The 23,623-nt window shown below is 32.8% G+C and overlaps 1 long non-coding RNA gene across 1 annotated transcript; it reads left to right on the top strand.

Moving 5' to 3' along the window:
* The first annotated feature begins 7,909 nt into the window (after window positions 1-7,909).
* LOC139528525 (uncharacterized) lies at window positions 7,910-15,665 on the top strand. Its single transcript, XR_011665612.1, has 3 exons — window positions 7,910-8,076; window positions 14,204-14,291; window positions 15,166-15,665. It is a non-coding gene; the product is annotated as an uncharacterized lncRNA (long non-coding RNA).
* Window positions 15,666-23,623: the final 7,958 nt, after the last annotated feature.

The raw sequence follows: 23,623 nt of genomic DNA, 5'->3' as shown, positions 1-23,623 counted from the left end.
CGAAATTATTACTTGATTAAGATCTTGTCGTAAATTAATGGCATAGATACTCTTATTTTTGAAAACTTGATGTCTATTGCATACTTATATTCCTTTTTACGAGAGTATGCATATTAAGATGGACTCCATGGACTTTAATGTAAGCATGATTAATTTTACAGTCACTGACAGTTTTTCAGCTCTATGTGTACATTTTGAGAGAATCTTGCAATACTGTATATTCTGATATTCAGAACTTATTGTGAGGTTTTTATTAATACAACTGAAAGCTGTATCTCGTTTTCATTTCTGATACATATTTATGAGCTGAAGACCAGTGCCAAATTTTTCTCACTGCATTGAAGACCCATAGGTGACCTTCGGCCGTTGTCTACTCTTTGATTGGGTTGTTGTCTCTTTGTCAAATTCCCAGTTTCCACTTCCCATTTTATATCATGTATGCTGATTTTTCTTAAATTACAATATTCAATCATGCAATTTTGTTTATTATTGAAAATACGATAAGCAAATATAAATGCACAAAAAATTTAACATTGTTATATATATGTAAAAGACTTTTTTTTAAATTCAAAACAGTTGCCTACACTGTTAATTTCCTTGTTTGATTTCATATTTTTAAAGCCTTTATAGCTAGCTAGATGGTATGCCGGGGCGGATCCAGCCATTTTAAAAAGGGGGGTTCCCAACCCAAGACAAAGGGGATGATCCTATATTCATTTGATTTGTTTTATTGTCTCATACAAGAATATATATGGTTTGACGGTGGGGATCAGGAATCCTGAAATTTTTTCACCTAACCACTGGATGACAGGGGATCTCAACCATTTAAAAGTTTCTCAAACATGGGGGGGTGGGGGTGAACCCCATGGACTCTCCCTATATTTCCTTTGATTTGTTTTATTGTTCTATACAAGAATATATAAATATGGTTTAGGGGTGGGGATCTTGACCGTTTACAAGTTTTCAAACTAGAGGGGGTGGGACTTCACTTTTATTTTATTTCATTATTAATTTTATTGTCCCCGACAAGAATATATATGGTTTAGGGGTGGGGATCTGGATCGTTCACAAGATAATAGCACATTCTCAAATTGAACAGAGTGGGGTAACCCCCAAAGACCTCCTTTTAATTTCATTTGATTTGTTTTATCGTCCCATTCAAGAATATATATGGTTTAGGGATGGGGATCTGGACCGTTTACAAGATAATAGCATATTCTCAAATTGAAAGGGGTGGGGATTACCTCCCATGGACTCACCCTCCCTTCTTTCTTCCCCCCGAAATACCTTTTAATAAGCCCCAATGCACAGATAGTTCACAGTATTTTCCCTTGATTTACACTAAAGAATATACACTATACAGGTGTAATTTTTTTTTTTAAAGATAATACAACTGAAGACCACCATGACCACAGTGGTGGATCCAGAATTTTTCATAAGTGGGGCCCACCGACTGCCTAAGAGGGGCCTGCTCCTGCCATGTCTCAGTGATTCCATATATAATCAACCAATTCTTTTCCCAAACAGGGGGCCCTGAACTCCTGATTCCCCCTTTTTTTTCCTCATTTCAATCACCCTGATATAAATTTAGTTTTATCACTTACAATAGGAATGGTTTGAATTCCCCAATAATTCTTATATACCATTAATATCAACATATTTCATTTTTGATAAATGAAAGGCAAAAGTTTTCTATGGGTAGAAATGGATAGTGGGAAGCTTTCAGATTCACACCATGCCGGTGGCTGTGTTCAAAGTGCTGGGTTTTTATGACCCTCGTTGTTTGCGGACTAACTATTTAGGCCAGTGGTGGATAATAGTGTGCGTGCATTAATCTTCTATACCTTCTTAATCAATATATTCAAATACTGACGGCAAGTGTTGTAATGATGTATCAATGTCTTTTTGAAATCACCGTGCTATTTACATGTGGGATCGAGAATGCAGGGGAAGGAAACTTGTCAATTATGTTTATTTCTAAGCCAAAATAAAATGAGCCGCCGTAAAATTAACCTTGGGTAATAACAGTGCATGTAAGGCTCGTCTCGGAGGGGTGTCTTTTTTTCTGTCTTCTTTTTATGCCCCACCTACGATAGCAAAGGGGCATTATGTGTTCTGGTCTGTGCCTCCGTTCGTTCGTCCTGTTTCAGGTTAAAGTTTTTGGTCGAGGTAGTTTTTGATGAAGTTGAAGTCCAATCAACCTGAAACTTAGTATATATGTTCCTTATGGTATGATCTTTCTAATTTTAATGTCAAATTAGAGTTCTTACCCCAATTTCACGGTCCACTGAACATAGAAAATGATAGTGCGAGTGGGGCATCCGTGTACTGGGGACACATTCTTGTTTTAGTTATATTTTTAATAACTTACACTTTTTTCCATTATTCTCTTTCTTTCACTATTCTTTATTCCTTTTTTTCTTTGTCCTTTGTTCTCTATTCTGTTAATTCACATCCATACCCTCTTATGTGTATGTGGACTTACTATAGTTTATTTTTTAGTTCTGGCAGAGATATTAGATACAATATATATGTCTCTGGTTCTGGTATTATGCGATAAGTCAATTTCTTTTTCATGCAGTGTCATGAAATATAATGGTTTTATGCATATCAGCCAAGATTGTGCGCAACATTTTAATAAACAATTCAACACTATATACACGTTATGTGAATTTTATTAAAATCGATGAAGAACATGAATTTGGCAGCTAGTGCCCCTTAAACAGGTAAAGTTCAATTAACAAATTCTGATCTACTGGCATTCAACACCAAATTACTTACTTGCTGTATATTGATAAATGTGATTGATAAATGTGATTGTATATTGTCAATACCTCAACATCGAGAATACGTCATGTGAGGTGTTGGTCGCTACGTTTGATACGGGGTCAAAGGTTGCGGCTTCGAGACAGAGAAAAACATCCAGCTAGGTAAAAAGTGTAGAATTTTGTTTTTGAAAATTTGAGTTGTAAATTTTCCTAAAAAGTACTTAATTCCGTTCATCTAATTGTAAATTTTCCTAAAAAAAGTACTTATTTCCGTTCATCTATTATGGGTATAAACTAAACTGAACAAGAAAAGTATTAGTAAACAGACAGAAAGTCCGACGTTGAATTAATTATTTTACAATTGATTGTTTAAATATTATATGAGAGAATGTTTTAGGCGAATTTTCTTTAATTACAGATAAATGTATTTTAGGTTCAGGAAATGATTTATTCTTCGGGTACGTCTAAACAACCGCTCAGGACCTCCTGAGTGCACTCAGGACATACAAAGTGCACTCAGGACCCATTACCGTAATCATATCTGCACACATGATGGATGTTTATATTCGTTATACGCTTCTTATTTTAGAGTTAAATTTTGGTAGAAGTTGAAATCGCAGGGGCGGATCCAGCCATTTTAAAAAGGGGGGGTTCTAACCCAGGGCAAAAAAAGGGGGGTTCAACTACATGTCCCCATTCAAATGCATTGATCGGCCTAAAAAAGGGGGGGTTCCAACCCCCCCCCCCCCCCCGGAACCCCCCTCCCCCCTCTGGATCCGCGCCTGAATCGAACTTAGATAGATATGTTAATTCTTATAAAATAATGAGGGCACGTGTCACTGATTACACAACTACTGAGCCATAAATTATCCAATCAACAAAATTGATTGGATTATCTTTATTGTTTTTTAGGAATTGTATTGTTTAGTTCAGTTTTACCTTTAACATGAATTTGCATATAGAAAAAATAAAACATATATCTCATTCGATGTGCTTTTTCAGTTTATTTTTCATGATGACGGGTAAATTAATTTGTTGTGTTTTGCAGTTCACGAATAAAGAAAATTATTTTATAGTTGCGTTTTTTTTCTGTAACAAGTTCGATTTTTGTTTTTCAGTGTGATTCTTTTCTCTATCTCTCTCTCTAAATCAAGTTTTTAAACAAACACAATGTTGACTGAATATCAAATTTTATTACATTTGTATATCTTTATTCTCAACAAACCATTATACAAGAGAAGACAATTATGTACAATATTCAGTTTAACCTTAACGGAAATCTGTGCACGAAGACTTAGTCGTGGTTTGAACGGATTTCGTGTCAATAAACTGTCTTCGAAATAGTCTTTCTTTGTTAATGTTTGTGTCATTTTGGTCTTTTGTGGATAGTTGTCTCATTAGCAATCATACCACATCTTCTTTTTTTAAAATTTCTCGATACTACAATCTAACTTACATATTTTTTAGAAATAATTATACCCAAAATATCATAATTTTCAAAAAACGGAGCCGAAAACGGAGACAAGTTCATTTTCAGAATTTATTTTCGCATTGAAATTCGTTTCAGGCTTGTGAAACTGGACAAAACGACTTTAATTAGAGAAAAAAAACTTAATAAAAACGGATTTCTTAAAATATTCGTATAACTCAAAAATAAAATTCCTGGACAAGTTCGATAAAAATGAGAAATAACATCTAACTACATGTATATGAGTTTGATTGTTTGAAAAGTACGGCTTTTACCGTTTAGAACGGATTCCATATACAAAACTTTAATTAATATAAATTCTTTTAAAGTATGAACATTTATAATTATTTCCCTTTTCAAACTCGTGCAAAGAATTAATTACTGGTCCAGGACATGATAATAAAATTAAGAATAAAACTTAAAAATTTATGGAACGAAATTTTAATAAAAGACGAAAATCTTAAAACATCGTGATATTCATTCTAGACGTCACAATATTACTTCCCGCATGGTCACACTGTACTAACAACACAATGTATAAAACAACAATAAAGATAATCCAATTAATTTTGTTGATTGGATAATTCATGGCTCAGTAGTTGTGTAATCAGTGACACGTGCCCTTATTATTTTCTAAGAATTACAAATTCTACCAAATTTAACTCTAAAATAAGAAGCGTATAAAGAATATATGCATCCATCCTGTGTGCGATGACTACAAAGGGTCCTGAGTGCACTTCGTATGTCATGAGTGCAATCAGGAGGTCCTTCAAGCGGTGTTTAGACGTACCGTTATTCTTCTGGAAGCTTCAATTTTTTCTTATCAATAACTTTTACACAAGGAGACATTTTTTTTTTTGACAGCATGAACCCCAGTTAATGAGCAAACACAAATTAAGAACGAAAATCGTTTACAATTAAATTTTATAGAAGGAAAAAAAGGGGGGGTAATAAACAAATTTTATTTACGCTCACATACTTTTAAACAGATTTGCATATGTAAGCTCTCTATAGTTAATGTTAAATTATTTCAGGAGTTTTGAAAAAAAGAATATTATATACAGTTTAATTTCGACTAAAATAGTGATTCTTTTTATAGATTTGGTACCTCAGTTTCGACTCAACATTTCATTTTGAATTGTTAGATGGCAAACTCTTTAGGCGAATATTGTATCTGTTCTTTATTTAATTATGGTGATATTGGCGATAATATTCATTATAACAAGGCCTTGTACAAATCCTTGATTATAGAATGTTTGGTAATATAAAAAGACGAAAGTAGACAAAACCTAATTATGCAGGGTTTCACAAGTTGATCTCCAAGCGGCCCACATTTAACATATAATAAAATCTATATTTTTCAACGTTTTCAAAATGAAATAACTTGAATTGAAAATTTCCCAACTGTGAAAATTTGTTATTTCTAAACGTCTTTAATTATTATTTCGGAAAAAAAAATTATTTAGCATATTCATATATTTTCATAATTTTTTCCGAGGAAACCTTTTTTTTTGCAAAGTTTACTTCTATATGTTTTTAACCATCACCAGCGACTTATTCTCTGCCATCACCAATTAGTCCTAATTATTAAAGATCAATTGCCCAAATTCAAATGATGATTGGTATATCGTATTGAATATGACCATCGGTCATCCGTGACGTATCCCAAATAACGACGCATGCCGATAGATAGATCATAGTTTATTAATTAGCGTCTCGCAATTTAAATTTCATCAAGGGGACTTAATTAAACCAGTTACTATACAAATCTTGAAAAAACGATGTACATGTACTTTTTAATATTTTTAAAACAAATTACGAAAACGTTTAGTGTAAAAATCACCGAATATAAATGTTTCTTTCTTGCAGGTTTTGGCATTTGTAAATAACATTAACGTTTTGGAATTCTAATGCAAAAGACAGTCGATTCAAACTGAAATAACTTCTTTAAAGATGGTTTGATTTTTTCAGAGACACACATATATATATGTCTCAATACATGTATTATATGTCTCTGATTTTATCAAAACAAAAATTACAAAATTATAAAATATGTTAGTTATCGAATGTATACCCTGAACTCTTACTATTATATATACATGTCCTAAGTTACTTAATGTCCTGTGTGCAACCAGGAGATCCTGAACGGTTTTTAAACGTACCATTATTTTATATGCATATATTCAAAGCTGTTCTTAATTATATGCATACTAGGTATCAGTGGCGGATCCAGGGGGAGGGTTTCGGGGGTTGGAACCACCCCTTTTTTTGAACGATCAATGTATTTGAATGGGGACATATGGTTGGAACCACCCCCTCCCCCTTTTGTCCTGGGTTGAGACCCCCTTCTTTTCAAATGGCTGGCTCCGCCGCAGAGGTATATTTATATATATATGTGTGTACCAGCCCCCTCCTAAATCTTGGGAAACAAATGGTAGATTATATAGGGAATCACGGAAGCATGACTGGACGTGACCCCTCTAATAGTGTGAAATAATGCCAATAGGTCTTTTAAAACACATCTTTATTCATACATGTATATATACGTTTTCTCACGGATTTGTTCATGCAATATTGGAATTATGTTTACTCAATGCGCAATTACTGAAGTTTATATTTGCTACTTTTCTTCTTAATTTCATATAATTTTTTTTTTGATTTTTTTTCTTCGAAAAATTAGTGGTGTTGAAATAGGGAATGGACACAGATACCTTATCACATTTAACCAAAGAAATGTTGTATAATGTCATCAATCTGTATTACACGTAGACAGGATGTTCTCTAGAAAACTATACGTTATACACACCCGAGAATACACGCACTGTCGTAATGGAAAATTAATGTATGTTATAGTTACCTGTAATCAGCTTTGCAACACCATGTCATGACAGTTCAAAAAGATTTTCTTCAAATCAAATTGGAATATTCATTTTTTCTGTAAAATTTAAAACTTTAAAAAGTAGACTTTGACAAAATTATGAAATAGAAAGAATTGAACAATTTAAAATCGTATTTTAACAAAGATTTAGATATAATTTTACAACTATCCTTAAAAAATAACCAAACAAACGTTGAATCAAACGATATGAACCTACGCAGTTTTATATTAAAATACTGACACACACCAGTTTGCCATATCAGTATGCAAGGCAAGGGTGCTTGGTGAGGTGCTGGAACTTGATGTACATGTATCAGTTAATATAGACGGTTCCTGGCTTAGAATGATTCTCTGCTCAGCAAATGGTGCGTAATTAGCATTTGAATCAAATTTCTTGTAGAAGTAAAAAACACAAATTAATGTATTTGACAACTTTATTCAGGAGCACAGTCTATATTATCCGGCGTAAATAACTTCGAGATTTATGTGGAAGTTTACTCTGCTGCTCGATCTATGCTAATCGATGTTCCAGTACATTTCATATTTATATTTATTCGTGAGGCCTCGTCATCGTTTATATTCACTAAAAGCACAGTCGCATAAATATTTTATATGGCGAAAAAATTGCGAAAATTGGGGGAAATAATATATTTTTAGTAGCATTATTATTTTAGAATCTTAAGAGGTTGCTTGCAAATTTAACTCTAAAATGAGAAGTGTATGACGATCTATAACGAATATATACATCAATCATGTGTGCAGATACGACGGCGACTATATAGGGTATGCCATGAGTGCACTTTGTATGCCCTGCATGTGTGCACCCAGGAGGTCCTCCTGAGCGGTGTTTAGACGTACCGGGAAAATCTTATCTGATTCAGGATCAATTCATCGGTTACACTCCCCTGTCACCAGTGATTCTTTTTTGCTGACATTCTGAAAAAGTATTGTGTAGTCCCTGTGTAAGTGTTGACTCTCAACTTGCACATGCGATTTTTTAACACTCCCTGGACTTCTGCAAAAACAGAAAGTCACAGGACATTCCGACAAAAAGTCACAGGACAAAAAGTCAAACACATGTCCAACTCAGGCATAAAGTAACAAAGTTAATAGGACAAAAAGTCACAAACAATTTGTTGACAATTGATTGAATATAAATGAACAGGGATGATTCCAGGTGTTTTCAAATGGGTCCCTTGAACATCAAATTGGGAATTTTTAATGCATACAATCTAAAACGAAATAATATCATTTTCCTGACCTGTAAAAACGGAAAATGTATATTAAGTTTCACCTGAACACTGCTTGAAGAAGTTATTGGATTCATACCAGGGAAGTTGTAATACATGAATACCATGAATACCATTGCACATGATGCACTATCATCTTAACTTTGGTAAACAAAGCATATATACCAGCTAACATAAACCTATGGCACTTAAGCAGTTTAGCTATTTATTCGAATTTCAAATTATCTCAAATTATCTCATAATATATAAGATATCTTATATAACATATTAGATTTTTATAAGAAATCTCATTTAATATATGAGATATCTTATATAATTTATTTTTTTAAAGCTATCTTATATATTAAATAAGATATCTTATAAAGTTTAAAAACTTTATAAGATATCTTATATACTTTATACCTAGATATCTTATATACTTTATAAGATATCTTCTAAAGTTTATAATATATCTCATTAAGTATATGAAATATCTTATAAATATTTTTTATACAAGATATCTTATATAGTTTATTGGATATCATCTTAAGAAAATTATATAAGATATATTATATGAATTATCTTATAACTTCTATACGATGTCTCTAATAATATATCTTATATAATATATATAGATTCTACCACTTCATCGAGTGTAATACGATATTTATCCACTCGAGACAGTTAAATTTTCAAATTTAAAACGCAAGCCTTGCCCGAGCATTTTAAATATTTAAAATTTAACTGTCGAGAGTGGATAAATATCGTATTACACGAGATTTAGTGGAGGAGTCTGTTTTTCTAATGATTTTCTAACATTATGCAGGCACACTTATTCCTTCTTTTCAAATGATCTGCAAAAAGATGTGTTCTTTCTATGTGACGTCATCAGACATGGTCGCCTTTTTTCATGCCGTCACAATAGGAAATTCAGAGGAAAGCAAGAACATTCGATGTCATAATTGGATTTTAACCAATGAAGTACTGAGATCAAACGAACCACATATTGATTAAATTTTTTTTATACAATGGGTGCAGAAAGGGATAAATTGACGAAGAATTAGAGAAATAAGATATATCTTAAATAATCTTTTTTTTTTTTAAATCTTATATAAATAGATATCTTATATAATTAAGAAGATATCTAATATCGATTTTAAGATATCTTATATAAGATATCTTATAAATATACTTTATATAAGATATCTTTTATATAGTTTATAAGATATCTTATACAATTTATAAGATTTCTGATAAAGAAAACTATATGAGATATCTTATAAACTATAAAAGATATCTCATAAATTTTATAACATATGCATGTAAGATATCTTATAAACTTTATAAGATATCTTACAAACTATATAAGATATCTAATGAACTATTATATAAGATATCTTATAAAGTTTATGAGATATCTTGAAGTTAGATTAAATAACAAAACGGCTTGCCATATTAACCACTGAAAAAAATCATCTATTCGGTATTTTTTCAACAGATCATCTTTGTAAGCTTACCTTGATTCAAATGGATTTCAAATTGAACTGGCCAATTGTCGAAATCAGAAAAGCAATTACAAAAGGTTATATACTTATATTTAAAGCAATTGCACCAGGCACCAGTGAACTTTAAAATTATTTGGATCATTTTTATATCTTTTGAAACAGTTCCATAATGATGACATCATATTTCAGGGGGGGGGGGCTCATTTCATGAATGGTCCATCGTCAACATTATTTTCAAAAACGCTCAAACTTTTGTCTTTTGAGGAAATAGAGTAAAATATAAAATAATTTCTTTTACAAAACAGGATTTAAGCAAGTTACATAAATGGCTCTGCTGGGCGATCTGCTTTTATAAGATCGGCGCCCATTAAAATTTATTCATCAATGATATATCAAAATTTGAATTTTTTCTTTGCCGAGGTCTGCTTTGACACCAATTTTGACAAAAAGCATGTTTTTGATCAACCTGCTAAGCGATCTACTTTTGCGAATTCAAATACTCCCATAAAATTTTATTCAATTGAATCCGGTTGCTAAAATTGTTTACCTCACGTTGACATAATTAAATCGTTGTTAATAAAACGCGATCGTAGTCAGCATTCTTATCCGGATTTTACTACGTTTTGACGAAAATTATAGTTGCGGTAATAGGTGACTGAAACTTTTTCGGAAATACCGATTTTTATTTTATTTTCCTGAATTGGGAATTTATATCCACTACATTTTTTTGGGGCCGCTGGCAGATTTAAGGGCCGCTAAGCGGCCCTAAACTATATAGTGGAATCATCCCTGATGAAAAAAGATTTTGAAATATCTTCTTTTTATTACATATATTCATTTTTAATTTTAGGAAATTGTTCATAATATAAAAAAGAAGATGTGGTATGATTGCCAATGAGACAACTGTCCACAAGAGACCAAAATGACACAGACATTAACAACTAGAGGTCTTTACGGCCTTCAACCATAAGCCAATATAAAGAAGGTATGGTATGATTGCCAATGAGACAACTGTCCACAAGAGACCAAAATGACACAGACATTAACAACCATAGGTCACCAAACAGCCTTCAACAATGAGCAAAGCCCGAGGTAAAGCCCATACCGCATAGTCAGCTGTAAAAGGCAATCATACTATATCTTTTTTTTTATATTTACATGTTAAAAAATGCGTGCAAATGTAATCAAAAGCTGCACACAAACGTAATGATTTTTGTGCGCAAATGTAATGGTAATGTGCGCAAACCTAATGCACTGATTTATTTGTTTTTAATAAATTTTAATTTAAAGTTGCTATATCATGTTCATGTATAAAACTTCAAGAAAAATACAAAAAGAGTGTTTTCTTGTTCAAAGAAAAATAATCTCAAAACTAAATTGTGACTTTTTGTCCTGTGACAGTGTGTGACTTTTTGACTGTGACTTTCTGTCCTGCATTCAGATTGAATAGGGGAGTTTGGTTGACCCCGCCTCCCTCTATCTGAGACTACTATCTCAGTGATGAGCTTTATGTTTCATGTACAAATGTATTGTGCTTGTCATATATATGTATGTCGGATAAAAGCTCTACAGACCTTTAATATGTTGTATTGTTATATGTATAACCGACAATAAATAAATAGCCCCTAACAAGTAAGAATTAGGTTACTTCTTTTTGTTTTGACATCTTGCATGGGTTTTTATAGCCCCGTATTAAAATTATGCCCCCACTTTAAAAAAGGGGGGGGGTATACTGTTTTACCCCTGTCTGTCCATCCATCCTTGCGTCAGTCAGTCCGTCCGATGAATATTTTTCGTCCCATTTTCCTTAGGAACTACAATAGAAGGATTTCTGAAATTTGGTTTCAAGGTTAAATAAGTCAGCTATACTGTGTGATGCATTTTCAGATTCATCACTCAACAACTTCCTGTTTTCCCAACACTTGTATGATTTTACACATGATAGCCAAGTTGAAAGTTGAAAACTAACAACCTAATTTATGTACAAAAAAATTGAAAAACAGATATGTTACACATAAACAAACGACAATTCAGTGATGTTACACATAAACAAACGACAATCACTGAATTATCGGATCCTGACTTGGAACAGGCACAACCATAACAAATTGGCAGGGTATAAGGAACTTTGAAAATATTTAGTTTTTGTGGTTTGGTCAATTTTCCGGATACTGTAAGCAATAAGGCCCCTTTATTTAGTGAATGAAATAATTGTAAGATGCACTTAGCTGTCTGTCATATTTTATATGAACTTGACCTCATTTTCATGCATGGTTCATTGGTCAATGAAACACTGCATTGTTTTGTCAGTTTATCATATGTTTAAAGTTACAGGTAGATTATATTTGGTAGATATGAAACAATTGTAAGGTGTGCATGTCTGAATGGCAGATTCATATATAAACCATGACCGCATTTTATTGTTCTTTGGTCAATGAGAAGTTTTCTTGGTTTTGTCATTTTATCAGGCCACATTTAAAAGAATGTCTGTTTCCCCTCTCCGGGTCTACCCTTTGTAAACAGACCAGGAAGGCAGGTTTTTTTTAGCTCACCTGACCTGAAAGGTCAAGTGAGCTTTTCTCATCACTTGGCGTTCGTCGTCTGTCGTCCTGCGTCTGTCGTCCTGCGTCTGTCGTCTGTAAACTTTTACAAAAATCTTCTCCTCTGAAACTACTTGGCCAAATTCTACCAAACTTGGCCACAATCATCCTTGGGGTATCTAGTTTAAAAAATGTGTGGCGTGACCTGTCAAACCAACCAAGATGGCCGCCATGGCTAAAAATAGAACATAGGGGTAAAATGCAGTTTTTGGCTTATAACTCAAAAACCAAAGCATTTAGAGCAAATCTGACATGTGGTAAAATTGTTGATCAGGTCAAGATCTATCTGCCCTGAAATTTTCAGACGAATTGGACAACCTGTTGATGGGTTGATGCCTGTGAAATGGTTATTTTAAGGAAATTTTGCAGTTTTTGGTTATTATCTTGAATACTATTATAGATAGAGATAAACTGTAAAAGCAATAATGTTCAGCAAAGTAAGACCTACAAATAAGTCAACATGATCAAAATTGTCAGTCGACCCCTTAAGGAGTTATTGCCCTTTATAGTCAATTTTTAACAACTTTTCATAATTTTTTGTAACTTTTTTAAAAATCTTCTTCTCTGAAACTACTTTGCCAAATTTAACCAAACTTGGCCACAATTATCATTGTGGTTTGTAGTTTAAAAAATGTGTCCGATGACTCAGCCTACCAAACAAAATGGCCGACATGGCTAAAATTAGAACATAGTGGTAAAATGCAGGTTTTGCTTTATATCTTTGAAACTAAGACATTTAGGGCAAATCTTTCAAGATTTAAATGTCCATCAGAATAAGATATATCCCCTCACAAATTTTCAGTTGAATTGGACAACCTGTTGTTGGGTTGCTGCCCTAAAAGTTGTGATTTTAAGGTAATTTTGCAGTTTTTGGTTATTATCTTGAATACTATTATAGATAGAGATAAACTGTAGACAGCAATAATGTTCAGCAAAGTAAGATCTACAAATAAGTCAGCATGATCAAAATTGTTAGAGGACCCCTTAAGGAGTTATTGCCCTTTATAGTCAATATTGAACAACTTTTCGTCATTTTTGTAACTTGTATAAAAATCATTTCTAAAACTACTTGGCCAAATTTAACCAAACTTGGCCACAATCATAATACTAGGGTATCTATTTAAAAAAAAGTGTCTAATGACCCCGCCTACCAACGAAGATGGCCGACATCAGTAAACACATTAACAGGTGAGCGACACAGGCTCTTGAGAGCCTCTAGTTTTTTTTAACTGGATGTGATTGTCATAGCATGGTCACATGAATGGTTTGACTTGTCCAGTCCAGGCCACTTATCAGTTGTTTGTGCTCAATTTGAGTGTATTTATTTAGATTATCAATCCTTCTGCTTTCAAGCACTTTCCAAAAATGGAAACAAATTATTTTCAGGAAAAAAATAATTTCGATTTTTTTGTGGAAAATAATTTTTTGACCCGGGCGCTTATTTTTGACCCGTGTGGGAAGAGGGCAAACAAACATATTTTTAATTTTGGCCTTAGATTTTTTAAGCATAGGTCTACTTGTTGTATGGAATGACTACAAGGTATCATATAAAAAAAGATGTCTGCCTGCCAAGGTTAATTTTACTGTGACCTCATATTCATAGAATAATGATAATATTCATGATATTGAACAGCAAGAATGATGAGTAAGTTGATGTTATATACAAATAAGACAAAATTTTCAGTTGCCTACTAATATGTAATACATGTAGTAGTTATTTTTGTCATTAAATGATGTTTACCCTTTTATGTGTAGGGCAAGAACATGAAAGATAAAGGGGAAACTATAAACAGAAGAAATTATCAACAAAATAAGATTTACAGAGGTCAACAAAGCCTAAATGGTAAGTCCACTGTTATAAAAAAATTTGTCCTTGAATAATAATTAAATATTTATTAAAATAAGATGTGGTATGATGAAAGAGAAAACTATCCATCAGAGTTCAATTTAGTGGATGTAAGCATTGTAATTACTTATTAGAGGCCATTGATGACCTGTAAGTAATGAGAAAACCCATACCCTATACATGTTATAGTAATCTATAAAAGTCAACACTAACCAAATTTGAAACAGAGCATCAATTCAAACGTCAAATATACCAGACTAATTTATAAAAACAAAAAATTATGAAAAATAAAAATGACGGGTATGAACCAACATCAACCACTGAACTATGTACAAGCTCCTGATATTAGACAGGTATAATATGGCTGGGTTGATATAAAAATAAGAAACACTTAGCAGTCTGATTTCCAATGAGACATTTCTCCAATAGAGATCAAATGACATTTAAGGAGGCTCTAGGGTATAACAATTTCAGAAAAATGTTTAAATATTTTTTTTTCATAACTCAATTTATTTATATCTTTATCATATGGTACACCAAATCATTCAAAACAATCAATTCAGTTTGGCCCCAGATGACTTTTAAAATGCATATATCATTGAAAAAGCTCCAAATTATCTCCCTTTGGTGCAAAAAAGCCATTTTTTGGCATTAAAAATGTAATATCTTATTTAACTCATCGGTGGCCTATATTTTTTATTATAATTTTAAATAAGCTGTACTTTAACTAAACTATTATAAAATTTAAGCGATTTCTGTAATTTAGTACTTGAATATTTAAATGAAAGTTTATCATATTAATCATAAACATGATAAAATAGCCATTTTATTGATCTCTTCACTGATAATTTTTGAGTTTGTGTATTTGTAGGTCAGAAATCTGGATTTTCATGGTCATCATTCACAGATCAATACTGAACGGAAAACTTAAAGCTGATATTTTTCTCCATAGTGCGACTTTTTTATTAATTTGAAATGGAACATGTTTTTTCCTACATTTATTTGAAAGAGGAAATTTCAACATGATGACTATAAACAAAAAGGAGTCATATCATCACGATCATTGATGCACAAGAACTTGATCATATAAATACAACAATGTAATTATCAATTGAAAGATGGAACGAATGAACAAGATATTAGAATGTTGTTGTCCAAATAAACTTGCTTTGTCTTCTCATTTGAATCTCTCCATTCAATAAAGATGTACAGAGGAAGATCTTTGAAGAACAGATTGAAAAAATGTTTTGTCTAAGAATTGCAGGAATATTCTAGTGAATGAAATTATTTATTGACTTCACTCTTATATAGTGGACTGAATAATTGTACATAGCAAGCTGTGAATAAAGAAAGCAAAAACTTTAACAAAAAGTGTTTATATTATAAATTTGCAATTATAAGCCACAAAGTTATATATAATTCAAATTGTTTGCCTATACAAGTATTGCAATGAACCTATAACAAAGAAAATCTTACCTCATGAAAAGAGTGAACTATTCAGTCAGAATATGAAATATTTTTTCAGTTCTATTTTTCATAATAGAATAAACAAGACAAAGATTTCAAAACAATATTTTTTCATTTATTTAGAAATTTCATCATTTTGTTTCAGTGAAAGGACTTTATTCTTTGACTGTAAAATATTATTATTATACATTCCAAAATAAGAATAATATTTATTGTCATATAAACAAATAAAAAACATGTTTGTGACAAAATTTAAAAAAAAATTATATATATGTATATATAAAAAATATAAAAAAAACTCGTATACATTTAAAACATTTTACTACCAAACAGCATTCATTGTAACATACACATAACTTTATATTTATATATATATATTTATAATTTTAATCCCATAGGATTTTATTTTGTCCCATGGGATATTAAAAATCCCATGGGATAATTATAGTCCCATGGGATTTTTTTTGTCCCATGGGACAACAAATATCCCATGGGACTACAATAATCCCATGGGACCAAAAAAAATCCCATGGGATTTAACCAAAATCCCATGGGATAATGGTAAATCCCATGGGATTTTGCCCTGTCCCATGGGATATTGAAAATCCCATGTTTTTATAATTCAAATTGCAAAATAAATGTGAAAGTAACAGTATAAAACCAATGAAATTATTGAATCCCATGTAATTCCGCACATTTTGGTTATATACATGATATTGTAGCTCTTGTTTGAGGCGGCGGCGGATTTGCAAATGAGTGTTTTGCAAATTAAAAGTGTCCAGTGTTTATTGTTTTTCTTAATAAATTTAATTTATTAAGAAAAACACAGTATTTCATGTGACAGGGCAAAATAGGCGTAGCTACCTAAGGCTCGACTAGGCACGGTCCTATACATAAATTTGCCGATTATACCCCATTTGGAAAAAAAAATCAAAAAAATTCAAATTCAAATACATGACCCACCCGTATTCGAATCCTGATACTAGTGACGTTACGCACGGTATTGCGTCCCAAGACGTAACATGTATAATTGACAAATTTGACGCCATATACTAACTTTGACATTTTGTTATCAAGAGCGGAGTACATACTCGATGACTTTTATCAAATAAATACCATAAGCTGAAGAAATGTTTCAAAATTTATCATGTATAAGGCAATTAATTACGTAAGGATAGTTTTTATTTTCTGATCTGTGATTAGATGAAAACAAATGCAAATTTTTCCAATTTTATTTTGGATAGAATACATAGCAACCTTTAGAAAAAATCTTGCTTCCGGACTCCGGAGGGACACATGAGAAGATAGATTTAGCCTGAACATTTTTTTGACAAATTGAACATAAAAATTTATGGTATTTATTTCATAAAAATCGGTCATATAATAATTCAGCAATATTTCTTTTTATAATGATTTTAGTTGAAATGATTTTTTTTTTAGATTGAACTCAATTTAATTTTGTCCAATATCTGTTCGAGTTTTCAGACTATTTCTCGATTTTTTTAGCACTGATGGTTTAATTTTACAAATACGTATTTATATAGTTGTTTAAAATTTATATGACCTTTGTAACTCAGATTCTGACTAATCGGTTTGTAATCTATAAACGTGTTTTAGATTTGCGTGAAAAGTTTTGTCCATAACAAATTATCCCTCGGCCCATCCCCCCTTTTCCCCTGTGTCTATAAAGGGTTTATTCCTTATGTGTGTATGTTTTTCTAATCTGAGTGTTATTTTGATTTAGCAGACCATTTTGGAATGAACATTTCCCGGCATCATTTTAACTGCCTCAACAGTTCGTAAATAGTGTGTATTTGTATAAAAGATGCCACTGTGCAGAAACGTCAAAACGACACCCTTGGACATAATGGTTACATCGGGAATACTTTCCGAAAAAAAATCTAAGGTCATAATGTTAGTGAAAACACCCGACTCATTTAATCTTTTGTATGAACTTATAGTTTGTATCTTATAAATATGTTAGATTTGTATTATAAATGCACATTTAGTATTTATACAACATGTTTCACCTAAGGAATGGACAAAAATAACGTTTGGACATAGTGGCTAGACATTCAATTTTTTTTAAAAATCTGCTTCAAGAAAAAGTTTTGTTTTACATTTGAAACTTTGAAAATGTTTATCTTTTTCTGAACTTTCTATTGAGTATAGTTTTAATATGATTTGATTATTTTATAGGGATAATAATAAAACTGAAATTTTGATAAACTTTCCTCAAAACTCATTAAGACAGGTTCCTCAGCTGACTATTTCGTTGAAGGCTTGGTTCAAAGTTCAGCCAATACCAAAAAACGGGTATGATGTTATAATATAAATCTAGTAGGAAGCTGATATACTAAATTTCGCAGATTTTATGTGCAAAATTACACTGGAACATAGAGAAATGCATTTAATTTAATCTGTAATTACACCTTATGTAAGAATCCGGGGTTTTGATTGGTTATAGCCAGTGTATTTTTCACCAATTTACTGTTATCAAATGCATATCGTTCATTTTTAACGCCGCCGGGGTATTTGCTAAAAGGATGTGCCTTTTTTACCCTCTCTGCCGTGGTATTTGCCAAAAAATACTCTATCCGACTGGACGCTTGTAACGTCACGATCATCAATGCGTTTTAGTACAGTAACATTCGGTGTAATTAAACAGATATTATATGTTATTCAGGTCTCAGACAGGGTATATACTGTGTAATTACACCTTATTTAAGAATCCGGGGTTTTGATTGGTTAATAGCCAGTGTATTTTTCACCAATTTACTGATATCAAATGAATATCGTTCATTTTTAACGCCGCCGGGGTATTTGCTAAAAGGATATGCCTTTTATACCCTCTCTGCCGTGGTATTTGCCAAAAAATACTCTATCCGACTGGACGCTTGTAACGTCACGATCATCAATGCGTTTTAGCACATTAACATTCGGTGTAATTAAACAGATATATCATGTTATTGAGGGGTATTTGCGAAAAATACCAGTCTTGAGAATGAATTTCCCTCGCCTTACGGCTCGTGAAATTTAACATTCTCTCGACTGGTATTTTTCGCAAATACCCCTCCTTAACATGATATATCTGTTCAACATTCCCGGCTTAGAGGATATAAGCCCTAAGCCGGGAATGTCACAGTATATACCCTTTCTGAGACCTGAATTACACATATATTACGGATTACCCCTGACTTAATGTTATTTTCCAGTGCAGGTAATTTTTGACAACACATATATATTGAAAAACCCAACCTGATATGTTCGACATACGTGAAGGATTTTCTAATTTGCTGTGAACATAATTTTATCGTGTATGTAATAATTTATAATAACACTTTTAACATTAAATTTAAGTATTAAAAGTGTAAAATGCGTGATTTTGTATCAAAAATGTATTATTGACTGAAGCACGTCATTATTTTCCCTCTGTGAGCCTCTGACAGTCTGATAGCTTTTGACTACGTCACATAGTAACCGGTGTTATGATGACGTTTTTGAGGTTCCAATTGGGGATAAAAACGTCGTATATACCCCGGCAGTTTCCTGAATATATACTGACATATCTCTGTGTTGTTATCCAATCACAAACCTCGACACATTTGTAATCCGTAATATATCATGTTATTGAGGGGTATTTGCGAAAAATACCAGTCTTGAGAATGAATTCATCCGACTGGACGCTTGTAACGTCACGATCATCAATGCGTTTTAGTACATTAACATTCGGTGTAATTAAACAGATATATATCATGTTATTGAAGGGTATTTGCGAAAAATACCAGTCTTGAGAATGAATTTCCCTCGCCTTACGGCTCGTGAAATTTAACATTCTCTCGACTGGTATTTTTCGCAAATACCCCTCCTTAACATGATATATCTGTTCAAAATGTTACGCCGAACAAGCAATTTTTAACGCAAAAGTGAAATTTGTGACTTCAATAAAATAAATGTATGGTGCAAAAATTTATAGAATTAACTTAAAATAAGAAAAAAATGTCCGGGCCTTTCTGTAGATATATGGATGTTGGTGATTTTTTTTATAGGCAAATGGTTGCTGTTCTAAAGTCATATAATAACGTAATTTTAATCCGAACGCATTACCGTGCGTAACGTCAGTTTATTCGAAACGAAAGAAAGATGAATAAGAGAGTCCAAATTGTCAGACTAGATATAGGAAGATGTGGTGTGAGTGCCAATGAGACAACTCTCCATACAAATAACAATTTAAAAAGTAAACCATTATAGGTTAAAGTACGGCCTTCAACACGGAGCCTTAGCTCACACCGAACAACAAGCTATAAAGGGCCCCAAAATTACTAGTGTAAAACCATTCAAACGGGAAAACCAACGGTCTAATCTATATAAACAAAACGAGAAACGAGAAACACGTATATATTACATAAACAAACGACAACTACTGTACATCAGATTCCTGACTTAGGACAGGTGCAAACATTTGCAGCGGGATTAAACGTTTTAATGGATCCAAACCTTCTCCCTTTTTCTGAAACAATAGCATAACATCACAACAAAGAAAAACATACGATAAAATATCAATTGGCAGACTTAACTCAATCAAAAAATGGACTGCAACTGACGATAGTGGAGAATCATCTCAGACTGAAGCTTCTCTGACAAGTAATACATCTTCATGTACACAACACCATCCCCTTACCCATGTATCGGGTCTTTACAACACCAACAAACAATACCTGACAACAAAAAGATTGCTATCTTAACAAAAAAATGGACGGAGAGTCACAGCTTTAAATTTCCCGCACGGTAAGTACTATATATTCATCAATATTGTTAGCAGAGTATGCTGAATGTCTGAATAAAACAAATTTTTTTTTCGCAGAGTTTTGTATTTGATCAGAAAGCGGTCTTGATCATGCTGCTATGAGCATATCAGGTCCGTCCTGCGTCTATGACATCGTAAACTTGTTGCGTAATTATTTCTAATGCAGCAAAAATACTGCAATCTGATTGGTTGACTACCCCGGTATAAATAACAACCCACCCTTGTTCACCCGGGGTCAATCCATCATACACGTCTCAGTCATTACAGCTGAACGGACGTGCTGGGCCAGCTCTCCTTTACCCGCTATCTTCGATGAGGGTTTACAGTTAGATGAACAACGACATACTACTTAAGATGACAGAAACCAATCCATGCCGTACAGATAGACGTAGTAGTTGGCGTACCCGCGTTAACATGCACTCCAAAACCATTGTATCATGGGGAGTGTTATGCCGATTAACGTCCGAGGGCTGTATCCTAGGTGTTGGGTGATACGACCTTCATTTCACTGCCTCACGGCTTTGGTCCTGATAACGCTTCCTGTCATCTTTAGAACTACGTCCACCATTCATCTACCAGTACTTGTAGGATTAAATAGTGTCCCCCATGAAATTATGTCCCATGGACCAAATTTCATGGATATGATCTATGAAATTTGGTCCAGGACATAATTTTATTATAAAATATTGTCCACCTCTATGTAAAAGTGTCCCTTGACAATAAATACTATTGTGACCTTCGTTGGACATTTTTTCATAGTGAAATCATGTCCATATTGCATAAAAGTCTTGTCTAATACCAAAAAATTTATTTAACAAAAAATAATAAGACTTAATTGACATTTGTATTTAAATAAGCAATAGGAATCTATGAATTTTCATTATGACATAGATACAACACTTGTTTTAATTTGTCCTTATGTATTACAAGTTTTAATGTTTGCTCTTGTGTTTTTTTGTCAACATGTATATAATACATTTCATTGTTTTTAATTTGAAAGAGCTTTGCCTTCCTTCTAAATGATCTCCTATCATTATTGTCAAATTCTGGAGGGTATTGACCATCAGACACATAATTATACAGCTGTTTATATTCCTCACTTTCCATTTTTGTTCACATCTGTGTAGTCTTTATTTAATTTTCAATTATGATTTAACTAATTGATTAAAACATTTAAATGATTTCTAAATTATTTCCCTTGTATAGGGACAGAAAAAAATAGCTACACTATGAAATATTGTCCTTTGGGACATAATTTTATAAATCATGAAATTATGTTCAAGTACTAGGGACAATTTTTCACTAGGGGAGACACTATTTTATGGTTTACAAATGTGATGTTTTGTCCCATGAACAAAATTTCACAGCTGAACTGTGAAATAATGTTCTAGAGGACACAATTTCATTGGACACTTTTTTGGCTTACATTCTCACTCATCGAGGTTAACGGGCTGCCAAGCTGACCAAACTGGCCCTGAAAGCAGCCGTTGTGAAGAAATAAAATCCAAAATAGTAAACAAACCAAAATCAACTCACCAAAACCAAGATGGCGGCCTCCATTCGGCGTCCTTACTACCTGTTCCTGACCCACTGCAGAAATTATTCAAACGCTCATCAATCGCCTACGGGCACCGAGCCGACCGTGCGAGGGCTGTATAGCCAGTCAAGGTCGTTAAAAACTTCCATATATATCACCCGGGGATAATTTTGCCAAAATAAAAGACAAAAAATAAAATTTAGAACAAAAAATTAAAAATTAAAAAAAATATTAAGTTTTTTTGTTTTTTGGTAAACTCAAAGGAACAAATGAATATAATTTTCTGAATTTTTCCAAAAATAAAGTAAAAAAAGTATTTGACAATGTGCAGCAACATAGACATTGAGAAATATTACGCTGGAAAATTTTCATCACCATTTTTACAATTTTACATCCTGATTTCAAAATAAGTAAAGGAATTGTTCATAAGAAATAAATTCGTTATCTTGGTGTAATCAGGGGTGTACGGAATTTATGTGTATGTGGACGACAAAACATACCAATAAGAGGTCATGTAGAAGAAAGAAGCAACTTTATTGCTATTTTACACGAAATAGCTAGAAGTGATGACAAGCTCTCAGACTGCATTGACTGGCTGGCGTTCCGCGCAGGAAGTCGGACGACATACGACAATTGTCGCCTGAAATCCAGAATGAGAAAATTAACATTGTGGGGCAACAGGTGCAGGATAGTATTATCAAAGCCTGTCGTGAGGCTAAATACTTCGCTATTATTGCTGACGAATGCACGGATGTTTCTATACGCCCCTGCAGTGAGTGTCTTTATGTACGTCATTTCCGAATAATTTGGGCGGGAAGAGGCTCGTGAGGGTAAAAAAGGAATGTCCAAAATGGCAAATACCACGACATAGAGGGGAATTTGACCCAAATACACCGGCAGTGGTAAAAAGCATGCAAATTCGTTTGAAATGAGAAAAAAAGGTTAGAATATGCGAAAAAAAAAAAACACTGGCTTCCAACCAATCAAAATACAGCATGCTCATTAACATATAAGGTGTAATTGTATATTGTAAGGGGCACATTTCCAACTAACAGTATTCATCTGTATTTGAACACAATTTCAAGATTCATTAGACAATGTTAAGTTTTTTTGGTTTGGTCTATTTCTCAGATACATGTACACGTACTATTACCGTTAGGGCCACTATATTAAGTGTATTGGATGATTGTCAGGTGTACATGTCTGGTTGGCAGGTTTCATCTGACCTCGGACTCATTTTCCTTGTTTATTGGACATCATTTATTTTTTTTAAGATATTATAGCAATATATATTAATAATATTAAGTGTATGGAACAATTTTGAGGTGTAAATGTCTATCTGTCAGGGTTAATATGACCTTGACATTAGTTTCGTGTTTCATTGGTTAATGATTTTATTTTTGTAATTTCGTCAGTTTAGCAGATACTTGTACCAATAAGACAACTATATTTGGTGTCTGGAATGTTAGAAGATGAACATGTCTATCTGACAGGGTTCAAGTGTCCTTGGCCTCATTT

Source organism: Mytilus edulis, chromosome 6, assembly GCF_963676685.1.
Source record: "Mytilus edulis chromosome 6, xbMytEdul2.2, whole genome shotgun sequence".
Taxonomy (NCBI): domain Eukaryota; kingdom Metazoa; phylum Mollusca; class Bivalvia; order Mytilida; family Mytilidae; genus Mytilus; species Mytilus edulis.
This window is presented reverse-complemented; position numbering and strand designations above follow the sequence as displayed.